This window comes from Ambystoma mexicanum, chromosome 8 (genome assembly GCF_040938575.1).
Source record: "Ambystoma mexicanum isolate Mex_15411 chromosome 8, UKY_AmexF1_1, whole genome shotgun sequence".
NCBI lineage: Eukaryota > Metazoa > Chordata > Amphibia > Caudata > Ambystomatidae > Ambystoma > Ambystoma mexicanum.
Genome location: NC_090929.1, coordinates 1,149,307,043 through 1,149,329,660, shown reverse-complemented (window position 1 = coordinate 1,149,329,660; position 22,618 = coordinate 1,149,307,043). Strand labels below are relative to the sequence as shown.

General features: G+C 49.2%; 1 protein-coding gene across 7 annotated transcripts in view; it reads right to left on the bottom strand.

Annotated features, from left to right (window-relative positions):
- Positions 1-22,618, bottom strand: part of ANK3 (ankyrin 3) — a 2,768,233-nt gene that overhangs the window by 917,854 nt on the left and 1,827,761 nt on the right. The gene's annotated exons all lie outside the window — the stretch shown is intronic.

Genomic DNA, 22,618 nt, shown 5'->3' with positions numbered 1-22,618 from the left:
TCCACCACATTTTCAAACTCCCCCCTCCCCTTTTAAACTAGAGCCGGTTCTCACATGTTGTTTACGGGAACATCATTGGGTAGCACACTACCTAGACAGCCATCAATCGGGTCCTCTGTTACGTTGTCACCCTGGTGAGGGTTTGCCAACGAGGCCACCAATTGCCGCCAGCAAGGGCCCTACTTCTTCTTCGCCCCCCCCGGTGACCGCTTCAAACCAGACTACGGATTCAGCTTCCGCCCACCTCAAGAGGTATGTCCACCATAACTCCACCCTAGGTCTGTGGGCAGCCTTCCAGTCCATGGCAATCCTACGTTTGGCCAAGACATAGGCCAGGTCTTCCATCTTGCTTATGTGTTTCAAATGCCGGGGTCTAGGGAAAAGTCCAAGCATGCATGACCAGGCCGATTCCACATCCAGCACCACCCCCCCGCCAGCCAGTTTCGTCTTGACCTGGTCCCAAAATCTATGCACCTCCGGGCAAGCCCAAAATATGTGTAGCAGTCCCGCGTTCACCTCCCCACACATGGGGCATTGCTGCATAGCTGATCCCCCGAACTTTGCAATCTTCCCGGGGGTTAAATAAGCCCTGTGGGTAACATACAATTGAAGCTGTTGGAATCTCGCGTTACGGGACACCTTTTTATGGTACCTCTGGGCCCGTTCCCACTGCCCATCCGTCATGGGTCCTCCTACCTCCTCCTCCCAATCTTGTCTCAATTGGAGCAACTCCTTCCCTGCCCTTACTCGCAGGAGCTCACGTATCCTCGATATTTCGTGCCCGCCCTCCGATACATCATACATGGTTTCCAGGGAGGTTCTGGGTCCTCCGCGAGCACTGTCTCAGGCCATCTTTCTCTAGTCTTTTTCACCAGCCTAGTGTAGGTTATATATTGGCCACCATGTACTCCCGTCTCTTCCTGCAGCCGCTGAAAGTCCACCGCCTCCCCTTCCTGCCATATGTCCCCGAGGGTGGCTAGGCCTACCTGTTCCCAGTATCTGCGGACCGATTCAAGTAGTTGAGAGTCGCTCCCGCACAGCGTCGCCAAAGGGGCCTGCTGGGAGTATGGTTCCGAGTCCCCCCCAATCTTCCATGTCCTGTGCCAGATCTCCCAGCCCAACCTCAGTAGCCGCCCCTTGCCCACCAGTTTATCTCTGCCCAACCACACCACTTCCATCAGAAAGTATGGGGCTGTATCTTCGCGCAGGAGCCTGGCTTCCGCCGAGTCTTCAGTAGAGAGCCACCTGGCCACGTACTGCAGCTGCACCGCCAGGTAATAGAGTTCGATGTTAGGCAGGCCTATCCCCCCCCTGTCACACGGGTTCTGGAGCTTCCACAGAGCCACCCTATTCCTAGAGCTACCCCACACAAAACCCCTACACACGCTGTGAAGTTTCGCGAATAGGCTCCTGGGTATCAGAAACGGGACGTTTATAAAGAAGTGCAAGAGTCTAGGCAGGACCACCATCTTGAGCAAGGCCGCCCTCCCCATCATGGCCAGGGGCAATCTGGACCAAAATACCAGACTGTTCTTAATCCCCTCTATCGCCTTTTCCGTGTTGTGCTTGTGTTCTGTCTCGATCTTGTGGTAAATGTTTATTCCTAAATGTTACGGGCTGCCATGGTATTGGCAGAACAGGCAGCCTCTGCACCGGGACATTCCTATATCTACCCAAAGGGAACAGGGTGTACTTTCCTGGGTTCACCGATATTCCCGAGAGGATGGCGTACCGTTCTATCACCTCTAGGACGTACTGTAGGTTTTCTTCTGGGTAGCGCAAATAAAGGAGCATATCATCTGCATATAATGATATCAGATGCTCTCAACTGGCCGTGTTTATGCCCACCTCCCCATATTGTTGTCGCAGGCATATTGCCAGCGGCTCCAATGCCAGTATATATAGCATAGGTGACCAGGGACATCCCTGTCTGGTCCCCCTGCCCAGTTGCCAAGAATCTGAGACCGTGGACCCTGTCTTGACCCTCGCCATCGGGGTGCTGTAAAACAACTGGACCCATCTGAGGTATCCAGGTCCCACTCCGTACCCCTTCAGGACCGCTTTCAGCCAGGGCCATCATACCGAGTCGAAGGCCTTGACCGCGTCTAACGACACTATAGCCAGCTCGCCCGTGTCTTCCTCAGTTTGGTCTATGACATGGTGTAGCCTCCTGTGGTTATTGGTGATGTTCCTACCCGGAATATATCCCGTCTGATCTGGGTGTATCAGTTTCTTAATCACCCTCTTCAGTCTATTAGCCAGCACCGCCGTGAGTATTTTGCTGTCCTGGTTGAGCATGGACAACGGTCTGTAAGACCCACGCTCCACAGCCGGCTTGCCTGGTTTCAGGAGTGGGATGATTACAGCCTCACGGAGGGACAACGGGAGTTCTCCCTTCTCATACGCCTCGATGAAAGTGGCAAGCAGTGGCTGGAGCAACTCTTGCTGGTATGTTTTGTAGAACTCGCTGGGCAGCCCATTCGAACCCGGCGCTTTGCAAGTGGGCAAGTTCCGAATCACTACCTCCAGCTCATCCGAGGTGACGGGTGCGTCCAACTCAGAAAGTTCTAGATCAACTAAGGTGGGCAGCTCAATGTCCCCCAATGTGTCCAGTATGTCTTGACCCATATCCTTCCCCGTGTCCTCATACAAGTGTCTGTAAAACTTAAGGAAGGAACAAGTTACTTACCTGTAACTGTTGTTCTCCAGCATGGGTCTGGCATGGATTCACATGCTCATGAATATTCCCCGTCGTCAGGCTGGGAATCCTCAGTAAAGAAAAAACCAGTATCAGTTTCGTTTCTGATCTGTCTTTCGTAGTAGTAACCAATCACTGGTCTCTGCGTCATACTGACCACAGCCAATGACTGCCCTCTACCTAAGCACCGCCTCTGGCAGCCATCTTCAGATTTGGGAGCACGTGAAGTGGCAGTATGACCAAGTGAAGAGCCGCAGAGGGGTAGGCGGGAGGGTTCGCATGTGAATCCATGCCAGACCCATGCTGGAGAACAACAGTTACAGGTAAGTAACTTGTTCCTTCTCCAGCATGGGGTCTGGCATGGATTCACATGCTCATGAATAAAGAATACATAGCAGTACACACATGCACAACCACGGGAGGTGGCAAAGGCTCAACATTAAGCATTACATCAAACTCAACATTAAGCATCTTACCTCCTCACCAGGCTCACCTCAGGCGAGCAGGTTGCGCAGCACTGCTTGGCCGACCCTGGACTCCCCCCTGGAATCCCGATCGACGCAGTAGAATTTCGTGAAGGTGTGCGTCGACCTCCACGTAGCAGCCCTGCATATGTCCAGCAGGGGCACACCAGAAAGGAACGCCGTGGTAGCTGCGATCGCTCTGGTGGAATGGGCTCTCGGATGGCCAGGCAGCGGTCGGTTTGCCAACCGATGACAGTACATGATACAGCCGTAGAGCCATCTGGAAATGGAAGCCTTCGAGAGAGCCTTCCCCTGATTGACAGGTCCAAAGTTCACAAAGAGTTGTGACGTCTTCCGAAAACACTTTGTGCGGTCCACGTAGAACTTCAGCGCTCTAGCCACATCCAGCGAGTGCAAAGTCCTCTCAGCCGGCGACGAAGGCGACGGGAAGAACACAGGCAACACCAAGGGTTCGTTGAGATGGAAGTCCGACGGTACCTTGGGCATGAAGGAGGGGTGCGTCCTGAGCACTACCCTCGTGTCGTGAAAAGTCAAGTACGGGGCCTTGCAGGAAAGGGCCTGGATCTCTCCCACCCGTCGTGCGGAGGTGATGGCCACAAGAAACGCTGTTTTCCACGACAGAAACTTCAACGGGGCCGAGAGCAGAGGCTCGAACGGAGGTCCCATGAGCTTGGTCAGCACCACGTTGAGCTTCCACGCCGGGGCCGGCGCCTTCACCGGCGGGAAAGATCTGAACAGTCCCTTCATGAACTCTTTCACCAGACGATGAGACCACAGGGACGACCGGCCCGTGGTTCTGGTGTATCGGGAGATCGCAGCAAGATGAATCTTGATGGACGCGTGTGCCAGTCCAGCTTTGGCCAGCGTCAGCAGGTACGGCAGTACTTGGGGAGCCGTAATCCGTAGAGGGTTAATCTTCTGTGCGTGGCACCAGACAGAAAACCTCTTCCATTTGTGTCCGTAGCATTTAAGAGTCGAGGACGCCCTGGCCTTTGCAAGAACATCTCTGCAGTCGGCCGGTATGTCGTATCCTCCAAACTCTAGCGCTGCAGGAGCCAGGCCTGCAAGTTCAGCGATTTCGGGTCGTGGTGGAGGATGGCGCCTCCTTCCCTGGAGAGCAGATCCGCGTCCACCGGCAGCTTGATTGGCGGGGACGCTGACAAGTCCAGAAGGTCTGGGAACCATATCTGCCTCGGCCACGCAGGTGCGACGAGGATCATCCTGCACCGTGACCTCTTGAGCTGGTTGACGAGCCGGATTAGCAGTGGCAAAGGAGGGAACGCGTAGAGGAACAGGCCCTCCCAGGGGAACGAGAAAGCATCGCCCATGCTACTCGCCTGGGGAAACCTGCTGGCGAACCTCCGGCACTTGGAGTTCGTCGCCGTCGCGAACAGGTCGATCTGGGGTGTGCCCCACCGTCGGAAGAGGCGATCCACTAGATCCTGCCGTAGTTCCCACTCGTGGCACGAGCGCAGCTCCCTGCTGAGTGAGTCGGCGATGGTGTTTTTTATCCCTGCCAGATGAAATGGCACCAGAAACATCCCTTGGGCGACTGCCCAATGCCACAGGTCCTGCGCCTCCTTGGACAGTGCTGGGGACCTGGTTCCGCCCTGTTTCCTGATGTAAAACATGGTGGTGGTGTTGTCGGTGAAGATCCTCACCACCTTGCCCTTGAGGGACGGAAGGAAGGACCTGAGGGCCCAAAACACTGCACGGAGCTCCAGGACGTTGATATGTAAGGATTTCTCCGTCGGGAGCCAAAGGCCTCTTGCGTGCAGATTTTCGGTGTGCGCTCCCCACCCTTCCAGGGAGGCATCCGTGGTCACTGTCTCCTGGTGGGCTGGGGTCTGGAAGTCCATGCCCGCCGTCAGATGCGCGCGGGTGCCCCACCACCGGATCGCTCGTCGGAAACTCTCGTCGAGTGTGATCCTTTCCTCGAAGCTGCCCGTCGTTTGGATCCAGCGCGCGTCCAGGAACTCCTGCAACGGGCGCATCCGGAGCCTGCACATGGGAATGAGGTAGATGCAGGAAGACATCATTCCGAGGAGGGACTTGATGGACCTCACCTTGGCCGCGTCGGCCACCAACATCCGCTGCACCTTGCCCAGGATGGTCCTGGTCCTCTCCTCCGACGGGGAGGCCAGAAGGGACACTGTGTTGAGCCTCGCTCCCAGAAACAGAGCGTCTTGCGCGGGTACCAGGTGGGATTTGGCGTAGTTCACGGAGAATCCGAGGTCCGTGAGAAGTTGGACGGTCCTTGCCGTGTGAACCACGGCGAGCTCCCTTGTCTTGGCTCGGATGAGCCAGTCGTCCAGGTAGGGGTAGACGTGGATCCCTTCGCGGCGCAGCTGCGCCGCCACCGGTGCGAGGCACTTGGTGAACACCCTGGGTGCCGACCGTAGTCCGAAGGGGAGGGCTTTGAACTGGTAATGACGCCCTTGGACCACAAACCTGAGGAATTTTCGGTGCCCCTTCAGGATGGGAATATGGAAGTAGGCATCCTCCAAATCCAACGACGACAGGAAGTCTCCTTCCTCCAGCTGACCCAGGACGTGCTGGAGGGTGACCATCCAGAACTTTTGCACCTTGATGAACTTGTTCAGACGTCGCAGGTCCAGGATGGGGCGCCATCCCCCCGTCTTCTTCTTCACGAGGAAGTATCTCGAGTAAACTCCGGAGCCCCGAAGCCTCTTTGGGACGAGTTCGATGGCACCCTTCCTGAGCATCGCCTTTACCTCCAGGAGAAGTTGAGGTACGTGAAGTTCTTTCCTGGCCACGGGGGGGGGACGCGCGGACACTTTCTTTGAAACTCGAGCTCGTGGCCCCGGGCCAAGGCGTCCAGCACCCAACGGTCGGTGGAGATGGACTCCCACACGCTGACGAAGCTTGCCAGCCGGCCTCCCACCGGGGTGCTTCGGTGGGGGCCCGACCCCACGGCCGGTTCAATCTTGCTTCGACGAGGCTTTGCCGCCTTGTCCTTGGCGACGACGGCGGGGTCCGCCAGACTTGCCTCGTCCTCTGTAGGCCTCCTGAGACGACGAGCGGGCCGCTTGACGGTAGGAGGAGAAACCGCCGCCGGAACCTTTGGAGGCGCCCTTGCCTCCGCTGCTCCGAAAGGGCGTCTGTCGTTGTTGCAGAACTCCAAGGGCCCGGGCCGTCTCGGTGTCCGCTTTAATGGCCTGAAGGGAATCGTCCACTGTTTTCCCAAACAGGTTGTTCCCATCGAAGGGCATGTCCAGGACTCTGGTCTGAACGTCTTGACGGAAGTCCGTAGCCTTGAGCCATCCACGCCGCCTAAGGCAAACGCCGTTGCCCAACTGGCGGAACCCAGTGTCGGCGATGTCCGTCGCAACGGTAATGGCGTGGTCCGAAGCCACCTCACCTTCCTGCAGGATCTCCAGGGCCTCTGCCCTCTTGTCGTCCGGCAAGAAGTCCAGCAGGGGAGCCAGTTTGTACCAGAGCTCCCTGTCGTATCGGGCCACGATAGCCAAGGCGTTGGCAGCTTTAATCGTCGTTGCTGCAGACGAGATGACTCTGCGTCCCACAGCGTCCAATTTCTTTCCCTCGCCGTCCGGTGGGGAAGTCGATGTGGAGGCCGCACCCCCCCCGCTTTTTTCCTGGCCGCCACGGAGACGACGGAGTCCGGGGTAGGCTGCGCCCGGAGGCACAAGGGGGCCGTGTCCGGGACCCGGTACTTTTTCTCGTACCGGTCTCTTCTAGCTGGCGTCGTGGAAGGGTTCTTGAGGAGGGTGAGGCCCTCATCCCAAATGTCGTCCAATAGAGGCACTGCGAGGACCGTCTTCCTCTTGGCCTCGCGCCGCTGATAAAGGAAACCTTCCTTCTTCTTCTCCTCAGGGCAGAGTTGGAAAAGCTCGGATGCCCTGGCGATCATGGAGTGGAACGATCCACTCCCACAATCGTCGGGCTGCGAAGCCCTGGTGGGAGGCGACGACGGTACATCCTCGTCGTATACCTCGTCGTCCGTACCCGTCGCTGCCGTGTCAGTCCCCGTATCATCCCCTCGGGTGGACGGGGAGGAGGGCTGGAAGGGGCGCGACGGCTGAAAAGGAGGAGGAGGGTGGATCCTTCTTTTCTTGGTAGGGGGAACCCCAGAAGGTCCCGGTTCCGGGTCTCCCGACGGGAGAGGTTCCGTCGGCAACGGTAGTCTCGTCCTTATCTCTGAGCATAAGGACTGTATAGCCAACAAAATGGCCGCCGAGCTGTCTCGCGGCGCTGGCAGAGGGGAATCCGACGGGCGATCAGGGGCCCCGTCGGTACCCTCGACGATGTCGTCGTCACCTGCGTCGGGATCCATCCCGACGGGCCGGTCTTCTTCCACGCCGAGGCCGTGGCTTAAGACTTCGACCAGCTCCTCCTCTGAGGTTGAGGCCGAATCTACGACGACGCCCTGCCCCCCCTTTTTCTTCCCCACGGGGGATTTCACGGGGGTCCTATCGATGGGCACAAAAGAGGACTCCCTCCGAGGTGGCAGGGAGACTTTGAGCCCCGAGGTCGCCACCACTGGCGTAGCCTCCACAGGCTGAGCCAGGGCCGCCGCGACAGACTCGATAGAGGGCTTGGCCGGATGGATTAAGGCCTTCACCACCTTAGGTGCGCTCACCGCCTCATCCTTGAGGGGGGGGACAGTGCCTCGCTCCCCCTCCGCCTTCGAGCTCGACCGGGGCCTCTCTATGAGCCTCGCCGGGTGCTCGGCCTTCCTCTTACCCGACCCGGAGCATTGGCTCGCGGTTGATGGTGCCGGGGAGGGTGCGCCCAGCCTGGCGCCCGTAGAGCCCGACCGTTCGGCGCTCCCGGTGCCAGCGGACTCGCGGTGCTTGGCCTTATGTTGGACCCCCGTCGCCGGGGCGTCCTCAAAGGTCTTAGAAGACCGCTCGGATTTCTTCCTCTTCTTCTCGCCGGACGGGCTCTTCCCTTCCAGCCAGTTGGCGAGACGTTGATGGCGGTCCTTCATGGTCCGCTCCGACATGTTGCCGCAAAACGCACAGTCCTTCTCCACGTGCGTCTTGTCCTCATGTAGGCAGTAAAGACAAAAAGAATGTTCGTCCTCCTTGAAGACGTTTTGCAGCTGGCATCCAGGGCAGACCCTGAACAGCTTTCCGGGCGTCGAGCTTCCCTTCTCCTGGGCCATGACCGGGCCTGAGAAACTTCTGGAGTCCTCCAAAAGCGTAGCTCGACGAATCTTCACCCTTGAGGGGCGTAGACGAATCCAACACGGGTCCCCGTTGATCGGATGGAGAGTCGGTGGAGCTTGAGGCTCTTTTGACCGAAAAAAAACGAAGTTTTTTGAGAAAAAACGTGAAAAAATAGCACTAACGCTCGAGAGCAATAGCACGAGGATCCCAACACATGAACGTGCAGTAAAAATCTGAAGGTGGCTGCCAGAGGTGGTGCTTAGGTAGAGGGCAGTCATTGGCTGTGGTCAGTATGACGCAGAGACCAGTGATTGGTTACTACTACGAAAGACAGATCAGAAACAAAACTGATACTGGTTTTTTCTTTACCGAGGATTCCCAGCCTGACGACGGGGAATATTCATGAGCATGTGAATCCATGCCAGACCCCATGCTGGAGAATTCCTCATTTACCTCTTTCTTGGTGTTGCATATGCTACCTCCTTCGCCCTGAATCTCACTAATCACCGAGCGGGGGGTCTCACTCTGATACAGCCAAGCCAGCAGTCTGCCCGGCTTGTCGCCCCCTGCGTGTATCCTCTCCGTATATTTCCTGTAGCTGAGTCTGCACAGTCTATCCCAGAGTGCGCTGCAGGACAACTGTAGCTCCTCTACTATAGTTCTGTTATGAGCGGTGCTTACGCAACGCGTGAGCTCCTCTAGCTCCCTTTCAGCCTCCCAGAGCTCCCTTTCGACCCCCACCTGTAGCCCCTTAACTTGGGAAATAGCTACCCCACGCACCACCACCTTAAACGCTTCCAACAATGTGCCCACAGAGTTTACGCTTCCCGTATTTGTATCAAAATATTCTTCAATGGCATCCCTCAGGCCCTCCCGAAACCCCTCATCCTGCAGAGCCTCGGTCCTAAGTCTCCATGTAGGGATCTGCGGTCGTGGGGGCTGGTGTCTCCAGTCTACCACCAAGGGCGAGTGGTCCAACACCACTCGGGCTTTGTATTCCGCTCCTTCTATTTCTCTCACTATCCCGGCTGTTACAAACATGTAGTCTAACCTTGTGTACAAATCATGTGGCGCTGTGTAGTGGGAGTACTGTCTATCCGTGGGATGCAGCCTTCTCCACGCATCCTCTAGGCCTAGGTCTTTCAGTAAGGTACTCAGCGCTATAGCCGCCGGTGCCCTTTTTCCTGCCCTGTCTTGGTCCTATCCATTCTGGGGTTAACGGTACAGTTAAAGTCCCCCCCCACACTACCGTACCCCCCGCCAGGGGGCCAAGTTTACCCTAGTGGGTCCTAAAATAAGCCGCTGTATCATTATTGGGGGCTTACAAATTTATGATGTGTACTTCTCTGTTTTCCAAGAGACCCGTTACCACCACCATTCTACCCTCCGGGTCCACCGTAGAATCAAGCACTCGAAACGGCATGTGGGGCGCCACCAGGTGACAACCCCTCTGGCATACGCCGAGTACGCCGCCCCCACAACAGTGCCCTTCCATTTCCTCCCGACCACCTCCAGCCTTTCCCTAGTGAGGTGGGTCTCTTGCAGCAGGGCTATGTCTACGCGCATCCTCTTTAAATACAACATCACTTTGTTACGTTTAAGGTAGCTGTTGAGGCCCCATACATTCCAGGTCACAATTCTGAGATTACCCGATGCCATCTGGTCTGTCTATCTCCATCCCATCCCTCCCCATAATGTTCCCCATGTAGGGTTGTTTCCTGGCTCTTTCCCTTCTGTTGACGAACCGTGCCCCCCTCCCCCTTCCCCAACCTCACACCACTGCACACAACCCCCCCCTCCACACCAACCCCCAACAATAGCCCAGCTCCATCCCTGGATCTCAGGCCTACCCACGTCTGGACCCGTCTCGTGACCAAGAACAAGGACCCCGCGGGGTGTCACCAATCTAACAGTGACCTAACTAAGTATACTACTATCGGGTGCAGAGGTTGCTCCCCAGGAGCTCCCAGTCATCTATTTAGGAGAAGTGAATTCAACGGGACCCGCCGGCAGATGCCGTGACTTCCCCCCACACAAGCACAATATCAAACTTCCACTCCCAATGTCATAGCTATGGCCTCACGGGTGCCTCTGCAACGTGCTACTTATCTCCATCCGCTTCTGTCTGGGCATCAGATTCCTGAGGTCGACCTTGCATATCCAACCATTCCATCGCTTTGCTCGGCGTCTCAAAGAAGAGGGATCTGTTCTTATGAAACACCTTTAACCTGGTGGGGTAAAGCAACATGTAGTGGTGGCCTGCTTCTCTGAGCCTCCTCTTCAGCGTTCCAAAGTTCATTCGACTCCGTTGTACAAGCAGCGTGTAATCCGGATACGCTGTTATATTCGCTGACCCCCTTGCTATCGTGCCCCCTTTCCGGAAAAATTTGAGAATCTTCTCGCGGTCATGATAGTTCAAGATCTTTGCAATCAACGGCTGCGGGGGGGCTCCTGGGGCCGGTCTCCTGGTCAGGGCCCTGTGCGCCCTTTCGACCGTGAACCCCTGGGTCTGCTCTCCGCCTGTAATCTCCTGCAAAAGCATGGTTTCAACGAAATCCGTGGGGTTCGATCCTTCCATTCCCTCCGTTACCCCCACTATGCGAATGTTATTGCGCCTGGCGCGCCCCTCCGCCTGCTCTGCTCTGTCCTCCAAATTGCCCACTCGTTGCACGAGGGCATGAAGTTCCTTGGCGTGTGTATTGCACGCCTCCACGGTCGGGGCCAACTCCTTCTCCAGGTCCCCAGTGCGCTCCGCGATCGTTCGCACATCCTGGCGCAACAGGTTCACTTTTTCTCGGACCGCTCCTATCTTGAGGTTTAGGCCCTCTTGCAACTCTTTCATGGCCAGGCCCAGCTTCGTCTCCCAGGCCACCTTCAGGTCGGCAATTGCTGCCAGCACCTCCTGGATAGTACCCGGTGGGTCCGTCGCCGCCGCGGGGGTTTCTTTGCTCTTGCCCCCTTCCGCGCCCGAGGCCGACCTAGCATAGGTCTCCATCGTGGGCTGTTTGATCCGGGGTCGCACCACCTTGGAGGACATCCTGTTGCGTCGGTTGGGCCCACGCGCCCAGCTGTATCCTCGCGTGGTTCGCTCGCCAGCCCCTTCACAGCGAGGTTTCGCTGAACCCGGGTTCACTCTGCTAGCCCGCCACGATCCATGGCCTCTGCAGTGGGGGCTCGCCCTTACGTTCTTGCTTTCAGCCCGAGGCGCATGCGACCCGTCTATCTCGTTGGGCTCGTCCACGTTCCGACCAACCTTGTCTTCCTCAGATCGTCGGACTTTTTATGGCCCTTTGTCCACAGGCGGCCATCTTGGGTGCTCCCCTTCCTTTGCACGACCGCCACCTTCTTTGGGGTCTAGTTCCGTGAATATGCAGTCTCGCCATTGGGGAGGGCACGCGCCGTGTGCCCCCCACTTTCATATGCTTTAGATGCACCGTGGGCTCGAAAGTCCGCCAAAAAACGTCACTTCTTCCCAGGATCAGGATCGGATCATCGGGAGCTCCTCCAAGGAACGTCCTCTCACGTAGCCATCAAGCCACGCCCCCTGCATTTCATAAATTAATGCCATAACTGAAGCCCGTTTCCGTCTAATGCCCTCGAGACGTCAGAGTTCCTATCCTATAAGTCAGGAGTCTGCAGCCTGCGGCTCTCCAAATGTTTTGGACTAGAACTCACATGACCGCTCACCATTGATCATGACGGTTAGGGCATATGGAAGTTGTTAATGTAGTCTTGAGAGCCCAAGTCTGCAGAGCCCTGCTCTAAATAATTTTTCCCACCCTATATTCAGACATTTTTTGTAACAAACTACCAGGGGGGGTACAGAAGTATTGCACCACTTTTTCCTGGCTGAACCTCCTCCGCGTTTGTCTAAACCACGGTCCCTTCTGCTCATTAATTTAAAAAAAAAAGTTTCCTTTTAATTATACAACAAAGACATATGCCCTGTTCCTCCCCTTGTTCTATATGGTTTGTAATGGTTGCTACTACTTTTTTTTTTTTTTTTTTAAATCAAATTTATTTTTACTTTTGGTATTCAAGTTTAACAATTTTATTTTGCCAACTGTCTTTCAGAAATGTGCACCAGATACATACATATCTGTAAGGGCAGCAAAGGGCACTCTGGTCTCCTCATTGTTTCATTCAGTACCTTGAGCTGACTACTTATTCTCTCTGCCTGCTTTCCTCCACTCTCAGGCCTCTGCTCACCTCCAGGAGTTCTGCTTCTGGGACCACACGCCCAATTGCAAGGCTGTTTTTTTGCATTTAGCATGGGAAAGGTCTCTCCCGTGAATTGTTAGCCTTGGAAAAATCTCCCGTGAATTGGAATGAGCTTGTTTTACCCCTCCCCCGACCCCCATTTGCCACCCAGGAAGCAATTTCTGACCTGACAGAATTTGGAGTTCTCCTCATGCAGAGACACTGCGGCCACTTTTAGGCAGCAATATCACGATGCGTCATCTTTACAGAATCTGGAATGCTCCCAACATGCAGCCACAATTTCTTTGGAGAGAAGCCCCGGTGTATTTTTGCTTTACATCAAAGGTGAGTTCGCATTTTGCAAACAAGTTAGGGAAGTTTAAGGTACGTGTAAGTCGTACTGCCGCAGGAAAAGTTCTAGAAAGAGAGACTATTGATACTGAGGCACAAGGATTCTGGGAAGAAGGGAAAATACCAGGTACAAATCACCGCAGGAGAGTAAGAAAGTGTCTGGTAAAGACATTAAATAAAGAGGCAGATAAGCCCAGGACAAAAGATATGACAAAGAGTTGCAAGGTATTCCTGGTAGTCAATCCTGAGGGAAGAAGGAAAACCATAAGACCTTATGAAAGAGTTGGAAGAACTTGTGCAGAAGGTGACAAAAGACTATTTAAAAATAGCCTACTAGCAATATCCTTGAAGCAAAGGAGAACTCAAAGAAAGAGAAACAGGAGAAGGGAGACATTCTCCTCACCTTGTTTTTGGTTAGAATAATGGGGTCAGTTAGTATTCGTTTTTGGACAGCTGACTGTCTTTTTTGGTACCCTACTGACAAGCACTTTAGTTACCCCATAGCAAAAGGGAAAGACAGGCCTTTTGATTATTGTTTAATAAAACCAGCTGAAATGGCATCACAGTGTCTGCGTCGTCCTCATCATCCGCCACATGTCTTAATTATACATATTATCTCACAGGCAGATGACATAATAGCTGGGCATTTTAATAAAAATAAATCCTGCCAGGTACTGTATAGATAAGATTAAAAGGCTGCCACTAATTGTTCATTAACTATGAAATGTTATGACAGTCGTACCTCTGATGGATTCCAAATGACATACCATAGAAGAGGAACAATACTATAGAAGAGGAACATGAATGCTGGGTCCACAGGGAGAACACGTTACTGAAGTACTATAACAGGCCTCCGGCAATGAATGCATCTCTAGACTCACATGTTTTAACATACTTTACTCTCTGGGTATGGGGAGGAGTGGCGATTGTTACGTGATCTGGAGAGCATATTGGTGCAAGTGCTTAACACTCTTGGTCAACTCACCATGACTCTCAAGCTATTCCCTCAGTACACAGCAAAGCACCCAGTGATGATGCTGTTGACCGCACATACGATCAAAATTGAAAACCATAGACAGGTCTAGCAGGCCACTGCATACAACGAAAGGGTCTTACAGATTGAACCTCCCAAGCCTACTCCCTGAACAAAAAAGCACCAATAGACCACCTTGAGGTCGCTTCTTCTGCCAAGACTTGAGGGGAGTGAATACCCTATCCGGTTTCTCCTAGTTGACCCACATTATACTGTGTGCTGCACTTAAACCAATATATGTTTACTGTGTGTATGGATTCAATACATTAATTTGATTTGATATAAAAACAGAGTCGCCACAAGTATAATTGATCACAAATTTTGCATTACACAAAATATTTAGCAAAGCATCATTTGTTATGCCGCTGCATATCTCCCAAGCCTGTAGGGACCATTTCGTACAGCCATGCAAGAAGACAAACACTGAACAAAAATGACTTACATGTCACTATTTATGAGTAGTCAACCTTTGTTTTTCCTCAAACCATTCAAACCTTAGTTGAGACCCTCATCAAGTTGTGTCTTGTTGCTTTACCCATGAGCATATCTGTTTTCCCAAGCATTTTGTAAAGACATAATTAGTACTGGCTGCAATCTAAGTTCTATTTGTATTTGCATAGCAACTCCTTATTTTTAATATTACTGCATAAACAAACATTACCTTCTCCAGTAGGCTGGACATTTAGACTATATGAGAGAATTCTGTCTGGATCCTCAAAGAAAAAAATGTTTTATGGCTAAAATGCTTGGTGGGGCCCACGGCTTGCAATTCAAATTCAATATGTATGTTCATATAATCGTTGTGTTTGCTTTGAGAATCCAAATATACTTCTTTGAACACCTAGGTGAAAAACACCATAAAATGCAGAGAAACTAGTCAATGCTGATAACAGCTCATACTATACTGGGTATTATTTCATTTCAGCGTAGAAAACACACTTGCTCTCCTATTCACACGTTTCATGAATGAAAATGTGCTTCTAGCGATGCAGTGTAGCATGGGGGTGATTCAACATAAGTCTTGACAATACATTTGGTGTTGACTTTGAGAAATCCTGAAGGTGTCTCACTGTCTGAACCCCGGGGATCTCTTTCTCAGGTGGCCAGGGCACAGCCATCACCCTTGGATCCAGACCCTGGGGGTGCACAAGTGCGGAGGATCACCTGGGAAAATGGGCCTCGGGCATGGGGGTGAGACATCCAATGGTGAGACAGGGTATTTCCCCCCTTTTTACACTTCTCCCGCCTTTATAGGCTATTCTAAATCCTGTCCTGACAACCCCCTCCCCTAATTCCAACAAGTACCAACTCAGAAAGGAGGCGTGGGAGAACCAGGATAAAGGAATTGCAATTACCATCTCGTGTATTACAACTGCAGGACTATCCCCCTGTCTCAGATATGCCCCTACCCAACAGTTCAAGATTTTAAATACAAAGCAATGCATTCTGGGACTGGAAGGCCAAAACAGTTTTTTTGGGAAAACTGAAGAAGGGTCCGTACCCGGCAGAGGGAGACCCTGAAAGCGAGATGGTCTGAGCCTAGAAGAGGGGGACCTGAACTGTAAGAAAACCCAGGGAAGGACCAGCAGTCAAAGTGGTCCAATAAGGGTTGAGCAAAACCCCTTGTACAATCGAAAGTCTTTGACACGCTGAGGAAACAAAGTGAATTGCGTTACTGGAGGCACATTTGAACCCGACTGAGGGATGTCTACGAATTAAGGTGACCAGTTACACCCCTGAGAACATTGTGTTAAAAGAACTGTGTGAAGCCTGGCTGGGGGCTTTAAGGAAAGCCTGGCTGGGGGCCGAGACCCAGACTTAAGTAAGAAGTGAACCTAGGGGGTCTAGAGTGATATTCTTATGAACTGTGGCAAGTGTGAACCCGGCGGAGGGATGCCGGAAGAAAGCCTGGGTAAGGGAAATCCGCTTTCTGATGAGATAATAAAACTGTGAACTTTGTTAGAAAGGCTACATGAACCCGACGTAGCGATGCCAAGAGGAAAGCTAAAGGAAATGAATCCCACATTGTGATGAAGCAAAGTGAACTGTGTATTTGGTAAATGTGAATCTGTCTGAGGGATGCCTGCAAATTGGGGTGTACAGTGACACACCCGTGAACATTGTGACAATAAATGTGAACTCGGCTGAGGGATGTCCATAGTGAATGGTCGTTTAAAAAAACATTGAGACTCTTGAATGGTACAAGTTGCTGATATTTTGAATGAAGGGCAGTGGTGAACCCGACTGAGGGAGGCCCATGTTGTAAGAAGGATCAGAGCGCGGTTGAGGGGATCCAAGGGTGAAGGGAAATAACCTGATGTGAAGATTACTGAAAGGAACTTTTGTTTCTGTTGGTTATGGCACATCAGCTCCTCTGAGGCAAGAGACTTTGTATGAAAGAGATTTGGCCACAGAAGACCCTGATATTTTGGAAACTACCTGCAAGCTTGTGCTGGCGAAGGCCAGGAATGTGCTGTGCTTAAGCCCTACCTTGTCCTGTGCTGGAAAACGTGGGGAAGGGGGACCCCATCGAAACCATCGTGACTTATCATTTGTGAACACCTCTTTCTTTTCTGGTGAACATTATCTCACCCTATTTTGTAACTTATCGGTAAGGATTGGCAATCATTTTTATTTTTAGTATATGCCCTTTTTATTTGACAAGACGCCACTAGAACTGCCTTACTATTATTTGATGGTTGTAGCTTGCTCCCATGTTAGATTTAGGTTTAGATTAGGTGTTTTTCTCACCCATTTATACAGTTTAATAAACACCCTTGAACTGCGATCACTTGTGTCTGTCTTTACTGTTGCCACCATGAGTTCCTTACAGGACAAGGACGACTCCTGTGTGTCCGGTAGATGCCTGCACCCCTGGCATGAACTCCAACATTAGTACCTGGTTATGTCACCGTGCAAGCTCTTTTGACAGGGACATGGGGGGGGGCACCTGCTAGTCATTTAAATGATATAGCCTACAGTGGGAAAATCATAAAACCAATGTTTCCAGGGTCTCAAAATGGAGAATGTCTTAAAAAATAAATGGATTTTGTGGGAGCAACAGAGGGCTACTGTTATCTCTAGCTGGTTTTAAAGTAGATGGGTCGAACATACCCATCAATAGTTTCGAAAATTGCCTATATTTCTAATCACTTTTGAAATATATAATGTAATACCACAAACCAGGTTAAAATCTCTGACAAGACCCAAGGATGTGCATGCTTTTAGTACAACGCAAACTATCCCAAATTTGGTAATCTTTTACATGTTTTCTCTTAACACTCAGATATTTCTTGGAATTCTCTTGGGTCTTTTTCAAATTATCCACTTGACTGGCAATTTACTGAAGATATGACATCATACCTCTATCTTCAAGTAGTTGACCCTCCAGAATCATCGCCACAAGACATGGAGGGTGATAATCTTGAAGACAGAAGAATGGCAAGATATGAAACGATAGATGGTTTATATTATTGCATAATAAGTCACCCTTAGCAAATAATGTAACCAATCCATGCAAAAAACACCTCAAGTACTCTTTATGATTGATCATCTGACTGTGGATATCATGCTTAAGACACATCAAGCTGTCCATTGAAAGATTAATTTCCAGAATGTAAAGGTTCACTCTGTACATCTATTATTCACAACAAGGTAGGGAACTACATGTGGCTGGTGCATCCCTTAAAAAGTGGTATGTTCATTTCAGAAGGCAAACCTCTTAATGCTATACAGTCAGCCACCTTTGAAAACAGACTGATTTCTACAATAATTGTCATGGAGGTGTTCTGTTAGCTGAGAGCTATGTAGTACAACCTGAGGCAAAATGTCCTGCTTCCATATGATGTGGGTGCCAATAACACACTTGCTGTTGTGTATTAGCGCAACACACACATATGAAAACATTTGTTTCGTTGCTCAAAGGTGCCCATCAGAACCTGTGTGCAATTGGTTCGATAGAGATCCTGTTGATAAGATATCATAATACCATGTTAGAACCTAATGTCGTATTCACCTAAAGAGAAAATATAAGCACTCATTCTTTTACAATACATTTGTTTGAATATGATACTTATGTTTAGTTACTAAATCCAAAACCGCTTGAGGTAAAAGAACATCTTTGACCTGATGATACCAATACACAACTCTCCCATCTTTCCATTAATATAAAAAAAAATCAAACTTCCAGTTCAGCCACGTTTGGAGATTCAGGTCTTGATGTTAGCAGAGTTATTAATAGTACATGATGTTATAATCTGGATTCTGGGGCAAGAATAGCGTCTGTTCAATATGCCTAAGATTCACAAATTTGAAGGTATTTCAGTAAACCAAATTCTGCCTATGTTTGCCTCAGAACTGTCTTTCTTATAGCAATCTACTTCACTAAATAAGTCCTGAGACATGAACAACTGTTCACATTTTTCTGCTAATATTGCAACCATTCCAAAATAGAAATGCAAATGAAAATGTAGGCTGCATTTTATAGTCAAATGCTAGCATAATGGCTATCAACACTGCAATACACGGTTTATTGCTGCCAGTGAAAATCATCAACACTATCACAATTGTGATCATGTAAACTAAATTGATTTTATTTTTAAGAGTTTTAATGATTTTTTGATTTCATCTATTATGTGCTTTATTGTTTTCACCTCTCCATTTAATTTATTTCGGACACGATGCTGGTTTTATTTTCCTAATTGGTGAGGTTATATTATGCAATTTATTTTGTCATTTCACATTCATGTCAAATATTAAGTGCTTGGAAGCAGCCATCAGGTAGCAATCCACAAAACACCCACAATAAAGAATTAATACACAAGCAGCAGGAAAAGAGTCAAAATTCACAAAGTAGACCTGAAAATGAACTTTACGACCTTGTAGGATGTATGTGCCCATGCTGATTTCTATTAAAAGAACAAGGTAACTGCACCCAAGGTTGACAATGTTATACAAGGATGGATTATGGAGATTATCTCACAGAAGAGACCAGCCTCCGCCCAAGAGTAATCCCGTCTCCCACACAACCTTAACCATCCGAAGTTCCTACCTGGCCTCAAGAGCTTGCAGAAAGGGTAGTCTATTCTGCTCCCAGAAGAGCCACATTTCAAACCCAACCCTCATTTATAAGTGCCTGCAATTCCTCCCAGCATTCCGGTCTATAGAACGTGGCTGCTCGGGATGGTTCAGCCCAAGTAGAAGGGAGTCTGATCTCGTGTTCCCTTGTGCTTGGTTACAACACACCCAGTTTCACAATAAAATCCTGGTATTTTGGAAGGCTTAAAAGCCATGTTGTGCTGTAGAGTTCCCAGAGGACACTATCACTTGTTGGTAGAAGTGGAATGACTTAGGAAACTGGCATCATTGAGTGGGATAATGCCATTTTCATCCTCATCTGACATAGGAACATAATGGACAACTCAAGCTTGGCTTTCACCCTGTCATCCAAGAATGTAGTTTTCCTCTTCCTCTAAAATGTATGCTTAAGCAACTCATAATATATGCAGTACAGTGTTTCATGATCTCACAGCATACAGCAGGGGCAGTAAATATGCATATTGATACTTAACATTTTTGATAACCATTTAAGATACAATGTGAACCTACTTTGTAAAAATAATGAAGTTAAAAAAGAAATATCCATTCACAAAAAGCTTGCTATTAAAGGAGAAACCTGACAATTCACAGATATTATACATAAGGTAATCCTAAAATCTATTTGTGCCTTAAACTTCCTTGTGTCTTGAGAGCCCGCTGAGAGCAACTGCTAAATAAATGTTGATAATAAGTTACTGAGATAGTTAATAATGTTGGCTGTCAGGTGGCTAACAAAGCAGAATAAGATAAGAAATAGTCTAATCCAAGTTCTTCAACTTGCGGCTCTGCACATTTTTAGACTGTGAAGTTCATAATCTGTCACCATTTACTATCCTAGCTAGGGATGTTGAGAATTGTAGTACAAACGATCTGGAGAGTCAAAGGTTGCAGGCCCCTGTTCTAAACATTACCTGTCCGGAAAGTACAAGTGAGGAAGAAGGTATAGACATTCATATGGTTGAATGTGTTAAGACCTGTGTGTGACCCGGCAGAAAGATATAACCTGGCTGATGGACATGTGTTGGTTGACCTGTGTGACAAATTTTAACAAATGACGCAACAAGGATATTCAAGTTTATGCTTTTTTATTTAAGGTGTCAGGATAGTTGGGGTTTGTTATAGTTTTCCCCAGACACTTCACTAGGACACTATACATTCTTCTTTCCTGGGTTAGCTCCTAGGGCCCGTTTACTTTCTTTTATTTATTTACTGTATGTATGGTTAGCTAATTGCAACCTTATACATAGTTAGTAAAGCTAAAATGTTAGTGAAAAGAAAAAATGTAATGTAGATAAAATATCAAGCAGTCTAACATCGTTTGATACCAAATTCGATCAATGTTGAGGCTAAACACTTTTAAAACCAATTTCTACACAGTGGAATAGTCCCGTCATCAATCAAAACCAATTCAAACTATTTATTACGTTGTTACAGCCGTATTAAAACTATTTTCGTTATAACTTCTTCATTCACAGTTTACAAGAGCCAGCCACTCTTAGCTTATTTTCAGCGTGTTGTAACAACTTGTTATGTGCATAGATGTATCTCGTTTTGCTTAAAGATTCATCTCTACATGTCCTAGAATTAGATTATGGCTTAGTTTCAGCTATTGGTTGATGTAATCTGGCTATTACTTATGTTAGTGTTTGTTTATTTCAAAAGAAGACTCTAGATGTTTCCAGAAATTGACTATGGTTATGATTAGGTGTATCCTTCTACGTACATGCATTTTTCCCCAAACTATTCTGATGATTCTGCATGCCATTATTTCTAAATATCTCAAAGTAGTACCTATGTACCTCTACAGTGTTTGAACAGTTGAGTAAAAGATGCTTCAGAGTTTCCTGTTTGCCTACATTGTGACCGAGGCGGCAAGATCGTTCCAGTTTTGGGCCCAATATTTCCATGGTCTCCAGCAAATTCAATCTTAACTTCGTATAGGTCCTTCTATATTCTCTGTCAGGGCATTCTCGGAAATAGTGTGTTATAGTTGTGTAACTTGGAAGATGTTTTATATATTCAGTCCACTGTTTCCACAATATAGTTGTGCAATGTTCTTGTTCAAATCCCTTAATCCAGCTCTCGTTTTAAAATGTTTAAATTAGGTTTTCAGAATATCATCGCTGTTTGTAGCAAAATCGATATTTACAGAACATTGCTTTATCATTTCTGTGAATTGTCTTAATTCTCAGTTGTTTGCCCTTTTCTGTGCCTCTTGTATTACTCCTATTATATTATTTTAATTATCTTCAAGCATTATCATTCTAGGAGAGCCTTTATTTATTATCAGCTCTATACTTAGAGAGATGAGACCCATTTTACATCTTATTTGTGCCATGGGTGTGGAGTTGGAAGTTGTACTTTCTTCACCTCCTCCTTCTCCTTCTCGACACTTTCTGCATCTTGTAGGTCAGGTCTCTACCCTCCAGTTCTCTGCAGCCTTGGGGAACTTCTGCATTCTCTCTGTTCTGAGCCTCCACCCTTTCTTTCTCTTCTCAGAGACACTGGTCTTTCCTTTTCTGCCTTCCCGTAGGCCAGGCCCTTTGTCTTCACCTTCTCACCTTTGCTTCTTCTGCCTTTTTGACTAGCTCTAGGTCTAGGTCTCTATTCTCCTGTCGTTTGGTCTGTTTCAAACACCTACCTTTTCTGTATTTATGGTCTGTGGCTTCAGTCCCCTCTATTCTTCAGGTTTTACCATTAGTCTTTCCTATCATGGTCTTAAAATTAGCCTCCCATCGCCAGGTGTCAAAATTCACCACTCCACACCATGTCGTACAACCTGCTCAGTAATCTTTCCCCTCCTCTCTGGGTCTTACAATCTGGTCTTTCATTGCAGGTTTTACAGCCAGTATGCAGCCTTCATATCCTCTCTGGATCAAACAGTGCAGTCTTCCACTACAGGTTTTACAGCCAGCCCAACAATCTTCCTCCTTATCTTTAACACTTCAACTTATGTTCTCTGTACCACAAAACTCCCTTGCACTCTTCCAAAACCAGAAACAAGCTTCGACGAATTGTGACGCTCATTAAGACCACGGACAGAGATTCCTTGCTCTTCATGTTGAACAAGATACTCCTATAGGAATTGAATTAAAAGTATAGGTACAGACCAATATATTTTCTATCAATATTTAATAATGAGTTATTTCAACTCAATTTTTAAAACAATCTCGCTAGCTTGCATGGCAACTTCCCACTTTCATGATGGGATTAGTCATGTCCTGATTAGCTCCTACAACACGTGGAGGGCACACGGACGGCAAGCTTGGCTCCCCGCATATGCCCCCACGACCATGGCAGGGACTCACCTACTGAAATACCACCTTACCCATCTAGGATTACACTTTTCCATGGTCCCCACTGCCACCTAAATTTACTTTCAGCACTGCACATGATACATGGTCACATATTCTAGAGGCCGTCTAAAACAAATGATACTTATCAACTTCGATGGAACTTCATCCCTAGTTATAATATATGATTATTCTTTGACTGTGTCCCCAGATCTCAGTACCTCCACCCATGAGGGGGCCTTTTTGGAATCACACAGCCGCAGGAACATTTCCTGCTTCCACCCATCACTATTGCAGTGCCAGCTGCA